This window comes from Pristiophorus japonicus, chromosome 21 (assembly GCF_044704955.1).
Source record: "Pristiophorus japonicus isolate sPriJap1 chromosome 21, sPriJap1.hap1, whole genome shotgun sequence".
Classification (NCBI taxonomy): Eukaryota; Metazoa; Chordata; class Chondrichthyes; family Pristiophoridae; genus Pristiophorus; species Pristiophorus japonicus.
Genome location: NC_091997.1, coordinates 84,398,167 through 84,414,613, shown reverse-complemented (window position 1 = coordinate 84,414,613; position 16,447 = coordinate 84,398,167). Strand labels below are relative to the sequence as shown.

Here is a 16,447-nt window from a genome sequence, read left to right as displayed (position 1 = left end):
CGAATGTTTACTTTTGCATACAGAGGTAAGATGGCTTTCAAGGGGGAAAGTCTTATGTCGTGTATTTGAACTTAAAGAAGAATTGTCAGTATCTTTTGAAAGAGAAGGTAACAATACCTTTTGCAAATACCTTAAGAGTCAAATGTGGTGTGCTAAGTTAGCATATTTGGCAGGTATATTTAATTGTCTTAAAAGCGTTAATACCAGTATGCAAGGGCAAAATGAAAACATTCTCACCTCTACAGACAAGCTATTATCTTTTCAGAAAAACATTTCTAGTTGGAAAAAGAGCAACAGAAAAAAAATCTTGAAATGTTCCCTTTGATATCAAATCACAGTATTAAAAAGGTTGCTCCTATCGTGATAGAGCATTTGGCATCACTGGAAGACAACATCAAAAAATACTTTCCATCTTTGGATGTAGAGAAGTATGATTGGGTAAGAAATCTATTTTCTCCAATTAGTACATCAGATTTTGATTTTACATTGCAAGAAGAATTGACTTCAATTTCTACAGACCGGGCCTTAAAATGAAACGTTCAGATATGTCTCTTGGTGCGTTCTGCATTTCTATTAAAGAATATCCTGCAATATCAAAAAAAAGCCTTGATAATTCTGATGCAGTTTTCAACCTTAGCGAACTTGAACACTAAGTGAGAGTCTCCTTATCGATTATACGCCCTAATATTAGTGACATAATTAAAAGTCAAGCTCAAGTATCACATTAAAATACTAATTAATCTATAATTAACGTGAGGAATTATTATAGATTATTATTTTATCGTTACATTCAGAATAAAAAATAATTACAGGCAACTGTCTATTATCTGCACACAGATCCAATGGGAAACCACGAACGGGATTTAAAATTTCGGCCCGGGAAGGCATCGGGCTTTAAATTTAGAATGTCAATCGCTCCAACGGAGAAATCGCTTACCCGGCATAGCCCAATCCCCGAGGGACCTGGATAATTGAGAGTTGCCTGTAATAATATACATGTGTACAATGTTGTATATCTTCATATACTGTGATTAATAAAATGTTTTTTAAATTTTCTGAAACTTGATTTTTTTTTTAAATCTGTGTTCACCTTTTAATCCCTTCAAGTGTGCCACCAAAAAATCTAGTATTCGAAAGTGTGCCGCGAATACAAAATAGTTGAGAGCCACTGATTTAGACAGTTAAGGGGTGATCTGATCAAAGTTTTCAAGATACTAATGGAACAGATAGGGTAAGTAAGTAAGTAAAGACTTGGGTTTCTACAGTAAAGCACTTTACAGCCAATGAAGTACTTTTGGAGTGCAGTCACTGTTGTAATGTAGGAAACACGGCAGCCAACATGCACCCAGCTAGCTCCCACAAATAGCAATGTGATGATCATCTGTTTTTGTTATGTTGATTGAGGAATAAATATGGGCCAGAAAACCAGGGATAACTCCCCTGCTTTTCTTCTAAATACTGCCATGGAATCTTTTACATCCATTTGAGAGAGCAGACAGGGCATCGGTTTAACGTCTCATCCGAAAGACGCCACCTCCGACAGTGCAGCACTGCACTGGGGTGTCAGCCTAGATTTCTGTACTCCAGTGAACCCACAACCTTCTGACTCAGAGGCGAGAGTGCTACCCACTGAGCCACAGCTGAGACGAGAAGCTACTACCGCCAGTTGGGGATTCTAGGATTAGGGGCCATAAGTTAAAAATTAGAGCCAGATCTTTCAGGAGTAAAATTAGGAAACATTTCTACTCACAAGGGTGGTAGAAGTTTGGAACTCTCTTTCGCAAACAGCAATCGATGCTAGATCAGTTGTTAATTTTAAATCGGAGATCGATTGTTTTATGTTAACTAAAGGTATTAAGGGATAGAAACATAGAAAATACATGCAGGAGTAGGCCCTTCGAGCCTGCACCGCCATTCAATAAGATCATGGCCGATCATTCCCTCAGTACCCCTTTTCTGCTTTCTCTCCATACCCCTTGATCCCTTTAGCCGTAAGGGCCATATCTAACTCCCTCTTGAATATATCCAATGAACCGGCATCAACAACTCTCTGCAGTAGGGAATTCCACAGGTTCACAATTCTCAGTGAAGAAATTTCTCCTCATCTTAGTCCTAAATGGCTCACCCCTTATCCTTAGACTGTGTGCCCTGGTTCTGGACTTTCCCATCATCGGGAACATTCTTCCTGCATCTAATCTGTCCAGTCCCATCAGAATCTTAAGTTTCTATGAGATCCCCTCTCATCTTTCTAAACTCCAGTGTATACAGGCCCAATTGATCCAGTCTCTTCTCATAGGTCAGTCCCGCCATCCCGGGAATCAGTCTGGTGAATCTTCGCTGTACTCCCTCAATAGCAAGAACGTCCTTCCTCAGGTCAGGAGACCAAAACTGAACACAATATTCCAGGTGAGGCCTCACCAAGGCCCTGTACAACTGCAGTAAGACCTCCCTGCTTCTATACTCAAATCCCCTAGCTATGAAGGCCAACATAGCATTTGTCTTCTTCACCGCCTGCTATACCTGCATGCCAACTTTCAATGACTGATGAACCATGACACCCAGGTCTCATTGCACCTCCCCCTTTCCTAATCTGCCACCATTCAGATAATATTCTGCCTTCGTGTTTGTACCCCCAAAGTGGATCACCTCACATTTATCCACATCATACTGCATCTGCCATGCATTTGCCACTCACCTAACCTGTCCAAGTCACCCTGCAGCCTTTTATGGGTCAAAGAGAGTTAGGTCACAGATCAGCCATGATCCCATTGAACAGGCTCAAGGGGTTGAATGGTCTACTCCTGTTCCTATGTTCCCAATATGTCCAGAGCTGGCAACATTAAATGTCACCAAAATAAATCTCTTGAATTTTAGCTTATCTGAAAACGTGAAGATTATGCATTATTACAAATGACATTTCACAGGATATTGTGAAAGCAACATCATATAGCTTAGTATAAATATGCTATAACTAATACCATTTTAGATATAACTTAATCTAAAACTTGATCACAAAATGTCCTCTCTCTAACACACAGAGCTAGGACTGCTGCAAGCATCTACTGCCACCTTGTGGAATACTCAACTCTATCGACTGAATTAGCGAAGTTTAATTCTTTGGTCACTACACAAATCAACACTGTAAATGTATTCAAAGTGTTTACACTTTCACTCAAGATAATGACGATAGTGACCCTTACCTCCCCCCAATTCATGAAGCTAAATTTGGTCAGGCAGTCAGCATGGATTTATGATAGGGAAGTCATGTTTGACAAATTTGCTGGAATTCTTTGAAGATGTGATGAACAAGATGGATACATAGAAAATAGGTGCAGGAGTAGGCCAGTCGAGCCTGCACCACGATTCAATATCATGGCTAATCATGCAATTTCAGTACCCCATTCCTGCTTTCTCTCCATACCCCTTGATCCCTTTAGTCATAAAGGCCACATCTAACTCCCTTTTGAATATTTCTAACGAACTGGCCTCAACAACTTTCTGTGGTAGAGAATTCCACAGGTTCACAATTCTCTGAGTGAAGAAGTTTCTCCTCATCTGGGTCCTAAATATCTTAGCCCTTATCCTTAGACTGTGTCCCCTGGTTCTGGACTTCCCCAACATTGGGAACATTCTTCCTGCATCTAATCTGTCCAATCCCATCAGAATTTTAGATGTTTCTATGAGATTCCCTCTCATTCTTCTAAATTCCTGTGAATACAAGTCTAGTCGATCCAGTCTTTCTTCATATGTCAGTCCTGCCATCTCGGGAATCAGTCTGGTGAACCTTCGCTGCCCTCGCTCAATAGCAAGAATGTCCTTCCTCAGATTAGGAGACCAAAACTGAACACAATATTCAAGGTGTGGCCTCACCAAACCCCTGTACAACTGCAGTAAGACCTCCCTGCTCATAGATTCAATTCCTTTCACTATGAAGGCCAACATGCCATTTGCCTTCTTCACCACCTTCTGTACCTGCATGCATACTTTCAATGACTGATGTACCATGACACCCAGGTCTCGTTGCACCTCCCCTTTTCCTAATCTGTCACCATTCAGATATTCTATTTTTGCCACTAGTGGATAACCTCACATTTATCTACATTATACTACATCTACCATGCATTTGCCCACTCACCTAACCTGTCCAAGTCACCCTGCAGCCTGCTCCTCACAGTTCACACTGCCACCCAGCTTAGTGTCATCTGCAAACTTGGAGATATTACATTCAATTCCTTCATCCAAATCATTAATGTATATTGTAAAGAGCTGGGGTCCCAGCACTGAACCTTGCAGCACCCCACTAGTCACTGCCTGCCATTCTTAAAAGGACCCATTTATTACTACTCTTTGCTTCCTGTCTGCCAACCAGTTCTCTATCCACGTCAATACATTACCCCCAATACCATGTGCTTTAATTTTGCGCACTAATCTCTTGTGTGGGACCTTGTCAAAAGTCTTTTCAAAGTCCAAATACACCACATCCACTGGTTCACTTGTCCACTCTACTAGTTACATCCTCAAAAAATTCTAGAAGATTTGTCAAGGGGAACCAGTGGATGTGGTGCATTTGGACTTCCAGAAGGCATTTGACAAGGTACCATATAAAAGGTTACTGCACAAGATAAAAGTTCATGGGGCTGGCGGTAATATATTAGCACAGAGAGAGGATTGGCTAACTAACAGAAAGTCGGGATAAATAGTTCATTTTCTGGTTGGCAATCAGTAACTAGTGGAGTGCCGAAGGGATCAGTGCTGGGACCCCAACTATTTACAATCTATATTAATGACTTGGAAGAAGGGACTGAGTGCAACGTAGCCAAGTTTGCTGACGACACAAAGATGGGAGGAAAAGCAATGTGTGAGGACACAGAAATCTGCAAAAGGACAGACAGGCTAAGTGAGTGGGCAAAAATTTGGCAGATGGAGTATAATGTTGGTAAGTGAGGTCATGCACTTTGGCAGAAAAAAAATCAAAGAGCAAGTTATTATTTAAATGGAGAAAGATTGCAAAGTGCTGCAGTACAGCAGGACCTGGGGCTACTTGTGCATGAAACAGAAGAATAGTATGCAGGCACAGCAAGTGATCAGAAAGGCCAATGGAATCTTGGTCTTTATTGCAAAGGGGATGGAGTATAAAAAGCAGGAAAGTCTTGCTACAGCTGTACAGGGTACACCTGGAATACTGCGTGCAGTTTTGGTTTCCATATTTACGAAAGGATCTACTTGCTTTGGAGGCAGTTCAGAGAAGGTTCATAAGGTTGATTCCAGAGATGAGGGGGTTGACTTATGAGGAAAAGTTGAGTAGGTTGGGCCTCTACTCATTGGAATTAAGAATGAGAGGTGATCTTATCGAAACATGAGAGAATATGAAGGGGCTTTTGACAAGATGGATGCAGAGATGATGTTTCCACTGATGGGGAGACTAGAACTAGAGGGCATGATCTTTGAATAAGGGGCTGCCCATTTAAAACAGATGGGGAGGAATTTCTTCTCAGGGTTGTAAATCTGTGGAATTTGCTGCCTCAGCTGTGGAAGCTGGGACATTGAATAAATTTAAGACAGAAATAGACAGTTTCTTAAACGATAATATGCACATAGATTGGGCTAGCCAAACTGGAAGCAATACGGTGGAGGAGGATTTCCTGGAGTGCATAAGGGATGGTTTTCTGGACCAATATGTCGAGGAACCAACTAGGGGGGAGGCCATCTTAGACTGGGTGTTGTGTAATGAGAGAGGATTAATTAGCAATCTCATTGTGCGAGGCCCCTTGGGGAAGAGTGACCATAATATGGTGGAATTCTGCATTAGGATGGAGAATGAAACAGTTAATTCAGAGACCATGGTCCAGAACTTAAAGAAGGGTAACTTTGAAGGTATAAGGCATGAATTGGCTAAGATAGATTGGCTAATGATACTTAAGGGGTTGACTGTGGATGGGCAATGGCAGACATTTAGAGACCGCATGGATGAATTACAACAATTGTACATTCCTGTCTGGCGTAAAAGTAAAAAAGGGAAGGTGGCTCAACCGTGGCTATCTAGGGAAATCAGGGATAGTATTAAAGCCAAGGAAATGGCATACAAATTGGCCAGAAATAGCAGCGAACCTGGGGACTGGGAGAAATTTAGAACTCAGCAGAGGAGGACAAAGGGTTTGATTAGGGCAGGGAAAATGGAATACGAGAAGAAGCTTGCAGGGAACATTAAGGCGGATTGCAAAAGTTTCTATAGGTATGTAAAGAGAAAAAGGTTAGTAAAGACAAACGTAGGTCCCCTGCAGTCAGAATCAGGGGAAGTCATAACGGGGAACAAAGAAATGGCAGACCAATTGAACAAGTACTTTGGTTCAGTATTCACTAAGGAGGACACAAACAACCTTCCGGATATAAAAGTGGTCAGAGGGTCTAGTAAGGAGGAGGAACTGAGGGAAATCTTTATTAGTCGGGAAATTGTGTTGGGGAAATTGATGGGATTGAAGGCCGATAAATCCCCAGGGTCTGATGGACTGCATCCCAGAGTACTTAAGGAGGTGGCCTTGGAAATAGCGGATGCATTGACAGTCATTTTCCAACATTCCATTGACTCTGGATCAGTTCCTATCGAGTGGAGGGTAGCCAATGTAACCCCACTTTTTAAAAAAGGAGGGAGAGAGAAAGCAGGGAATTATAGACCGGTCAGCCTGACCTCAGTAGTGGGTAAAATGATGGAATCAATTATTAAGGATGTCATAGCAGCGCACTTGGAAAATGGTGACATGATAGGTCCAAGTCAGCATGGATTTGTGAAAGGGAGATCATGCTTGACAAATCTTCTGGAATTTTTTGAGGATGTTTCCAATAAAGTGGACAAAGGAGTACCAGTTGATGTGGTATATTTGGACTTTCAGAAGGCTTTCGACAAGGTCCCACACAGGAGATTAATGTGCAAAGTTAAAGCACATGGGATTGGGGGTAGTGTGCTGACGTGGATTGAGAACTGGTTGTCAGACAGGAAGCAAAGAGTAGGAGTAAATGGGTACTTTTCGGAATGGCAGGCAGTGACTAGTGGGGTACCCCAGGGTTCTGTGCTGGGGCCCCAGCTGTTTACATTGTACATTAATGATTTAGACGAGGGGATTAAATGTAGTATCTCCAAATTTGCGGATGACACTAAGTTGGGTGTCAGTGTGAGCTGCGAGGAGGATGCTATGAGGGTGCAGAGTGACTTGGATAGGTTAGGTGAGTGGGCAAATGCTTGGCAGATGAAGTATAATGTGGATAAATATGTGAGGTTATCCACTTTGGTGGTAAAAACAGAAAGACAGACTATTATCTGAATGGTGACAGATTAGGAAAAGGGAAGGTGCAACGAGACCTGGGTGTCATGGTACATCAGTCATTGAAGGTTGGCATGCAGGTACAGCAGGCGGTTAAGAAAGCAAATGGCATGTTGGCCTTCATAGCGAGGGGATTTGAGTATAGGGGCAGGGAGGTGTTGCTACAGTTCTACAGGGCCTTGGTGAGGCCACACCTGGAGTATTGTGTACAGTTTTGGTCTCCTAACTTGAGGAAGGACATTCTTGCTATTGAGGGAGTGCAGCGAAGATTCACCAGACTGATTCCCAGGATGGTGGGACTGACCTATCAAGAAAGACTGGATCAACTGGGCTTGTATTCACTGGAGTTCAGAAGAGTGAGAGGGGACCTCATAGAAACGTTTAAAATTCTGACGGGTTTGGACAGGTTGGATGCAGGAAGAATGTTCCCAATGTTGGGGAAGTCCAGAACCAGGGGTCACAGTCTAAGGATAAGGGGTAAGCCATTTAGGACCGAGATAAGGAGAAACTTCTTCACCCAGAGAGTGGTGAACCTGTGGAATTCTCTACCACAGAAAGTAGTTGAGGCCAATTCACTAAATATATTCAAAAGGGAGTTAGATGAAGTCCTTACTACTAGGGGGATCAAGGGGTATGGCGTGAAAGCAGGAAGGGGGTACTGAAGTTTCATGTTCAGCCATGAATTCATTGAATGGCGGTGCAGGCTAGAAGGGCTGAATGGCCTGCTCCTGCACTATTTTCTATAAGGGGATAAAGGGTTATGGGGAGCAGGCAGAGAAGTGAAGCTGAGTCCATGATAAGATCAGCCAGGATCTTATTGAATGGCAGAGCAGGCTCGATAGACTGTATGGCCTACTCCTGCTCCTATTTCTTGTTCTTATGAAGGCTAATTTAGAAAAATACAGAAAACTATTTACCTGGTTGCTATTACGTGGAATGCCCCATCAGAACGTGGTGGAAGCAGAATTGTAGCGACTTTTAATAGGGAAGTGGATAAATATTTGAAAAAAATTATAGGATGTACAGGGAAAGGGCAATGGAATGCATTAAAGTGGATAGTTTCCACACCACCCCCCCCCCCAGAGAGCTGGTGTATGGCTTACATGACAAATATATACCTATGCTCTTAAATCTTTTGAACAGTTTTTTCGTAAGAAGTGTCACAAAGTACAGACAGCCCTTTTTATTTGTTTCCAGCAACTTGGCATTGCTGCCTAGCCATACTTTGCACTGCTCGAACTGGTCTCTCCATACTTCCTATTAAGGCATGTCTAAAACGCCAATGGCCATTTTAAATCCTCCCTCATTCTTCAGGGAAATAAAATAAATCCTGAGAGCTGGTCCTTTACTCCACAGGACAGCTCTTTGCACAAAATCAGGGTGTAATACTTAACAATCTGCCAGTTTGAGACTTTTTACAATTTATGTGGGGGAGGAAGCAAAGGATCACCAATCTTACTCAAAAATATTTCATTCCAAGAGTTGTGACATTGGTTGGCTGTATTGGAAATCAGAGCGCTGTCTCACTTCAAGCTATAAAATTCCTATATTGTATCTTTCATTTTTTTTGCTTAGGATGTGATTTTTAAATGGACTGCAGCCATCAGTATCTCCAAGGGAAGCCTATTGGTTCAGTCAGTTGGATTGCTGTCAAGTTGTCTGGGTTGAACCATGGGTAGCCTTCAAACTCTCGCTTCCCAAATTATAGATCCATTGATATGGCAATGCTTCGTTTATGCATGTTTGGTAGAAAGGATGTGAAGGCCTTCGAGAAGGTGCAGAAAAGATTTACGAGAATGATTCCAGGAATGAGTGACTTCAGTTACGTTGATAGACTGGAGAAGATTGAGATTTGATAGATGTGTTCAAAATCATGAGGGGTCTGGACAGAGTAGATATTAAGAAACTGTTCCCATTGGCAGAAGGGTTGAGAACCAGAGGAAACAAATTTATGATGGGTTGTCTTTGGCAAAAGAACCAAAGTAAAACTTTATGTAACGAGTGGTTAAGATCTGGAATGCACTGCCTAAAAGGGTGGAGGAGGCAGTCAATCTTGTCTTTCAAAAAAGGAAATGGTTAAGTATCTGAAGGAAAACATTTTGCAGGGCTACAGGGAAAAGGCGGGGGAGTAGGACTAGCTGTGAGCTAGCATGGGCTCAATGGCCTTCTGTGCTGTAACCATTCTATAATTTGAGTTGCAGTTGTTGCATCAAATGGCTGCAAGACCCAAGCCAGATACTTTAATTTGCAAATCAGTCATGATATGGAGAGCTCGTCCCAGGGCTAATGATGACTATGCATCACCAAAGCATTCTGGGTAAATTAGGCCAGAATAAAGTGTGAATTGCTGCTCAGTGGTTCTCTGGTCAGGATGCTCCACTGTGTCTGTAATCTCGCTTGATCGACAGTGGGGAGCAGAGACCCCTCTATTCATATAATCTGCTGGCAGTTTCTTCATCAATTATGGTGACATTTAAAGCAACACCTGCATGAACAGCCACTCCCATTGGCCAACAAAACTAGGTCTTGATTTTTTTATCACTATTATATTACTTCTTTCTTTTCATTCTTACAAATATTTTTTACATTTTTGCTTAAATTATATAATCTAACTTATGGTGGGGCATGCACACGACATCACAATACCACTGCCAATTTTCCGACTGGGGGACAGGAGTGAAAAACCCAAGTACCCTAATGTAAAATAACCCGGTAAAGGACAATTGTTAATTCTGGAAAACAACAATTGTTGTTAATGGCAACTCCTGTTGTTCAGGGTATCTAGAACATAATGTTTGGACCAAAAGGGACAAACCTGTTATTTAATGTGTCTGCCTACACCACAGTACTTCATGGAATGTAAATTCTTTACAAGTCCAAACTGTACACTATTACAAAGTGGTTGATTAGGCCATGACCAGAGGAGCATCTTAAAGACTTGCTAGCATGTAAGCTACGCAGAAAGGCAAAAACTGCTGCTCCTGTATCTCAATATTCCACATGAATGCAATACCACTGGCAAGAATTTAGACATCACTACAGCTCGCCTGACCGTCACTTGTCCAGAGAACTTTGTGCTTGTCTTTTGCACCTGAGGCACATTGAGTCTTTGTACTCTCACTAATCATCGGCTGTAAAATACTTTAGGGCATCCAGAGGATATGAACTGCACTAAGTAAATGCGCATTCTTTTCCTTAAATCACCAAGGTCAATTTTGCATAACATTAATAGTTGCCTCTGGCTTCCTCCTTTTATATTAAAACAATGCTCCAGGGAAGGCTCACAAAATAACACAACCATTAATCGGATATCTGAAGATTAAAAATGAAGTCTAAAAGCATAGAACCAATTTTCAAAGCCCTGCCCTGCCATCGAGCAGGAGCAGCACACCCAGAGTGTGTTGTGCCTGTCCAGGCCTTGAAGCATCTACATTTTCTGGCACAGACCCACCTTTAGCTGGGCCCAATGCCAGAAAACAAGGCAAGAAACAACACAGCTACAAGCATGAATGCTTTCTCCAGTTTGAAAGAAGTTCCACGAAGAATTTAAAAAAAACGTAGCTGTAGGTCAGCATACAGTTCAATGAGAAGACAGCCACCTGTTTAGCAACACAAGGTGAGGCAAACCAAATATCAGCCGTGGCTCAGTTGGTAGGACCCTCACCCAAGTCAAAAGGTTGCAGGTTAAGCCTCACGAGAGTAGAGCACAAAAATCTAGGCTGACAGAGTGCGGTGCTGAGGGAGTGCTGCACTGTTGGAGGTGCCATCTTTCGGATGAGACGTTAAACTGAGGTCCTGTCTGCTTTCTCAGGTGGATGCAAAAGATCCCATGGCACTATTTTGAAGAGCAGGCACGAGTCCACCCACAAACCAGGGGGGGGGGGGGGGGGGGGGGGATGCAACAAAGGTTCATTAGATTGAGTCCTGGGAAGAGAGGGTTGTCCTATGAGGAAGATAGAGTAGAATGGACCTATATTCTCTGGAGTTTAGAAGAATGAGAGGTGATCCCATTGAAACATAAAGGTTGAGGGGGCTCAACAGGGTAGGTGCTGAAAGGCTGCTTCCCCTGGCTGGAGAGTCTATAACTAGGGGGCAGAGTCTCACGGCTCAATTTTGGCCAAGCCCGTTTTCTGGCATATTGCCAGAGTTATGCCTGTTTTTCTAGGCCAGAAATATTTGCCAAAGTTTCCCAATCTATAATTGAAATTTGGCGCCACGCGTGTCCCGTCACCTCGGGGGTGGGAGCCTGCTGTCTGCGCCGAAAAAACGATGTCGCACCTTCTGTGCATGCGCGACCAAAAAAAAAAAATTTTTGACGTCGTTGCAAGGGACACACATGCGTAGTACAGCCCAGGGTTGGCAACCGGTTAATTTTAAAGAGCCAGTTGTGTGTGAGCATTCTGTGTGAGAACATTGGAAAAATCGGAGCTGCAGCAGTACAAGATGCAACGCGGTGCAAGTGCCAAAAATTTCTTGCAGGATGAAGTGGAGGCACTAGTTACTGTGATTGAGAACAGATGGCAGGAGCTGGACACCAGCAGAGGTCACATAAAAGTTCCACCCAAAAAAATGAAGGAACGCTGGAACCAAGCTGCACAAGATTACTGCACAATGGTGACCACCATGGGATCTGTAGGCCAGTGTAAAAAAAGTGGCAGGACCTTGGTCAATTAGTTAGTGTAAATAATATTTTCATTTATTCAATGCAATTTAAATGTGACCAGCTGTATATGTTCCACCCAGCAAAAAGACATCCTCTCTAAAAAGTTGTTTTCATATTTGCTGAGGAAAGTGGCACACAGCAAACAAGAACCCGAACAGGAGGAGGCCCGGCAAATCTGCACCCACTGACACCCTTGGAAGACGGGATCGTTGCTTTGATGGGTCCTGCCTGTCACCACTGCACAAGCTGGGCCCACACTCAAGGGAGAGGGCAAGTCCTGCAAATTTCAATCTGGCTTTGCTAAATGTTAAGTACTGTGCGAGCTAGGCATACTTCGGTTCCAGGGGATGTCTCCATCAGCTACGCTTCGGTTGATGTAATGTGCTATCATTCACCGTGGTCCTTCAAATCAGCCTGCTGCCTGGCCTGCGCTGTGTGAGCCTACTCTTCCGTTGACATGTTTAAAAAAAAGTTGAACTTTATTATTGATTTTTTTTTTTTAAAAAGTGTTCTTGACTCCCTCCAAAATCTTCGATTAAAAAAAAAAGCATCTTTCAGCATCGATTTGTCAATGTGCACTGCTTTCTGCTAACTCACCAGAAGGTTTTTCGGGAGTGGCCAGATACGCTGACTAAGGAGGAAATTATTTTGGCCAAACTGCGAAAAATTATGAAAACCGGCAGACATGAGGGAATTACGCCAAAAAAATATCACCTAGAAAAATCAAAACTCAGTTACGCCGGCGCAGATCAGAAGGGGAAACTTAAAATATGCCAGAAAAAACAGCGCACGCCAAAGCAACGGTGCAAATGACCCAGGAAAATTGAGCCCTCAGGATTAGGGCTGAGATGAGGAGAAATGTCTTCACTCAGGAGGGCTGTGAATCTTGGAATTCTCTACCCCTGGGGGCTGCGACTGCTCAATCAGAGTATATTTAAGGTTGAGATCAATAGATCTTTGGACTAAGGGAATCAAGGGATAGGTCACGAAAGTGGTTGAAAGTCAACCATGATCTTCTTGAATGGCAGAGCAGGCTCAAAGGGCCGTATGGCCTACTCCTGCTCCGTGGTATGTAACAGATTATCTATTCATCATCTCATTGCTCTTTGTGAAATCTTACTGTGCCCAAATAGACTGCCATGTTTCCTACATTACAAGTGACTACACTTCAAAGAAGTACCTCACTGGCTGTAAAATGCTTTAGGTTGTGGAAGTCACTGTATAAATACAATCAGTTGGGCCAAATTAGCCAACAGGGGCCAGCCATCTTTCAGGCCAACCTTTAGGAACCCAATCAACACTTATCCTCTATCCTAGCCGGAGGAATCTGAAGCTGATATTGGGAGTTCCAACACTAAGGCCATGGGTCAGAACTGGATAGAGAACTGCCGGTTCATGGAAAGCCAATGCATTAACAAGATAGTACAGACTGGATCTTAACCATTATGTTTTTTTTTGATTTGCAAGAATTCAGTTCACTTTCACATAGAAATAAAAGCAAAATGTTTTTAAGCGCTAGTCATAATGACCTGGTTTCTGCTCATCAGAATGAAGAGGTCAGCTCGTGATTTGGGGCAGTCCAAATATGGCATATCCTATCAATTACACCAGATGAAGTTTTACAAACCCAATCCATGTGGTGCACTAAGATTGGCTCAGTATTCCAAGGTCCAATTTTTCCATGACCTATCAATTTTTTTTGGCTGTAGGAAGAATTTTAAGGCAAGCACAACAACAAGCAAAGCAGCTTCCAAATGCATGCACGCTGCTACTAACTTTGTTTCTATGATCTCTGGTATGACAGCATTACTTACCCATGATCAACTGATCCTCAGAGAAAATGTTTCCATCCAGTCCAATGGAGAACATACTTGTTGGAGCCGACACCTAATTTTCATCCCCAGCAGTATTTATATTTCTGGCAAATCTGCATCCAATTCACCATCCGATATCTAGCATAAACTCTACAAATATAGACCAACCATGCTTTTGTTCCCCAAGCAAATAGTTCTTCAATTTTGTTTAGCAGAAGACTGGCTAAATGCTTTGACATTCGCTAGACTTAATTCTTCCAACTGAAAACATGGGCAATGTTGGATCTCTAGCCATGCAGCACCCTTTAATCTTCCAGCCACAAGGTGGTCCACACTTTCTCTATTTGCAATATTCAAATAAGGTCCCAGAAGTAGTCATGTAATCCTGCCACTTTATAAATCATCAGTGAGACCGCACTTAGAATAGTGTACACTTCAGGTTGCCACAGTACAAAAGGTTATTGTAGCTATTGAAAGGACACAGGAGAGTAACCAGAATGATTGAGATAGGAAAATTGAATTGTGAGCGATTATGTAAATTGGGCATGTTCTCACTGGAAGAGAGGTTTTGAGGTGACATAGATATGTGAAGAGAAAAAGATTAGTGAAGACAAACATAGGTCCATTGCAGTCACTCAGGTGAATTTATCATGGGGAATAAAGAAATGGCAGACCAGTTGAACAAATACTTTGGTTCCGACTTCACGAAGGAAGACACAAATAACCTTCCGGAAGTACTAGGGGACCGAGGGTCTAGTGAGAAGGAGGAACTGAAGGATATCCTTATTAGGCAGGAAATTGATGGGATTGAAGGCCGATAAATCCCCAGGGCCTGATAGTCTGCATCCCAGAGTACTTAAGGAAGTGGCCCTAGAAATAGTGGATGCATTGGTGATCATTTTCCAAGTCTACCGACTCTGGATCAGTTCCTATGGACTGGAGGGTAGCTAATGTAACCCCACTTTTTAAAAAAGGAGGGAGAGAAAATGGGTAATTATAGACCGGTTAGCCTGACATCAGTGGTGGGGAAAATGTTGGAATCAATTATTAGTAAAGATAAAATAGCAGCACATTTGGAAAGCAGTGACAGGATCAGCATGGATTTATGAAAGGGAAATCATGCTTGACAAATCTTCTGGAATTTTTTGAGGATGTAACTAGTGGAGTGGACAAGGGAGAACCAGTGGATGTGGTGTATTTGGACTTTCAAAAGGCTTTTGACAAGAGATATTGGTATGGAAAATCAAACCACATGGTATTGGGGGTAATGTACTGACGTGGATAGAGAACTGGTTGGCAGACAGGAAGCAGAGTCAGGATAAAGGGGTCCTTTTCAGAATGGCAGGCAGTGACTAGTGGGGTGCCGCAGGGCTCAGTGCTGGGACCCCAGCTCTTTACAATATACATTAATGATTTAGATGAAGGAATTGAGTATTATATCTCCAAGTTTGCAGATGACACTAAACTGGGTGGCGGTGTGAGCTGTGAGGACACTAAAGAGGCTGCAAGGTGAGTGGGCAAATGCATGGCAGATGCAGTATAATGTGGGAAATGTGCGGGTATCCACTTTGGTGGCAAAAACATGAAGGCAGATTATCTGGATGGCGGCTGATTAGATAAAGGGGAGGTGCAACGAGACCTGGGTGTCATGGTACATCAGTCATTGAAAGTTGGCATGCAGGTACAGCAGGCAGCAACAGCTAGGGGATTTGAGTATAGGAGCAGGGAGGTCTTACTGCAGTTGTACAGGGCCTTGGCGAGACCTCACCTGGAATAGTGTGTTCAGTTTTGGTCTCCTAATCTGAGGAAGGACATTCTTGGTATTGAGGAAGTGCAGCAACGGTTCACCAGACTGATTCCCGGGATGGCTGGACTGACATATGAGGAGAGATTGGATCGACTGGGCCTTTATACACTGGAGTTTAGGATGAAAGGGGATCTCACAGAAACATAAGATTCTAACGGGACTGGACAGGTTGGATGCGGGAAGAATGTTCCCAATGTTGGGGAAGTCCAGAAGCAGGGGACATAGTCTTAGGATAAGGGATAGGCCATTTAGGTCTGAGATGAGGAGAAACTTCTTCACTCAGAGTTGTTAACCTGTGGAATTCCCTGCCGCAGACAGTTGTTGATGCCAGTTCATTGGATATATTCAAGAGGGAGTTAAATATGGCCCTTACAGCTAAAGGGATCAAGGGGTATGGAGAGAAAGCAGGAAAGTAATTTGGTGCAACACGGCAAGTGTAACATGCTTGGGAGGAAACGGTGACTTTGGACCTATGGTTTCCAAAACTCTCCAACCACCTCGCGACAGGTCTTGATCTGTTGTAAATGAATCGATAGAGAATGATTGCTATTAGTCAACAATTCCTTTGATGAAATAGATGGACCGTGGTGTTTTTTTTCCTCACTTAGCAAGTTCCCAGTCTGTTTTGGACTAGCACGGATTCATAAATCAACCAGAGTCCAGGATTGCTAGGGTTTATGTTGTATTCAGAAGTGTTCAGAAACAAATCTATCTAGACTTCAGAGTTGTTTTTCCAATTGTCTTCCAGTCAACACCAGGGGGCTTTGGGCCAAGTGCTTTTGACATTCTTATTTTTTGGAATGTCTGCTATATTGTCACAAATTTTTTTTTGCAGGTAGAGTAACAG

The 16,447-nt window shown here is 42.8% G+C and overlaps 1 long non-coding RNA gene across 1 annotated transcript in view; it reads left to right on the top strand.

Annotated features, from left to right (window-relative positions):
• LOC139234156 (uncharacterized) overlaps positions 1-1,061 on the top strand; it is a 46,258-nt gene extending 45,197 nt beyond the window's left edge. Inside the window, exons 3-4 of the long non-coding RNA XR_011588286.1 lie at positions 266-438; positions 838-1,061. This is a non-coding gene — a long non-coding RNA (uncharacterized lncRNA). The remainder of the gene's footprint in view (positions 1-265; positions 439-837) is intronic.
• The last annotated feature ends 15,386 nt before the right edge of the window (positions 1,062-16,447 follow it).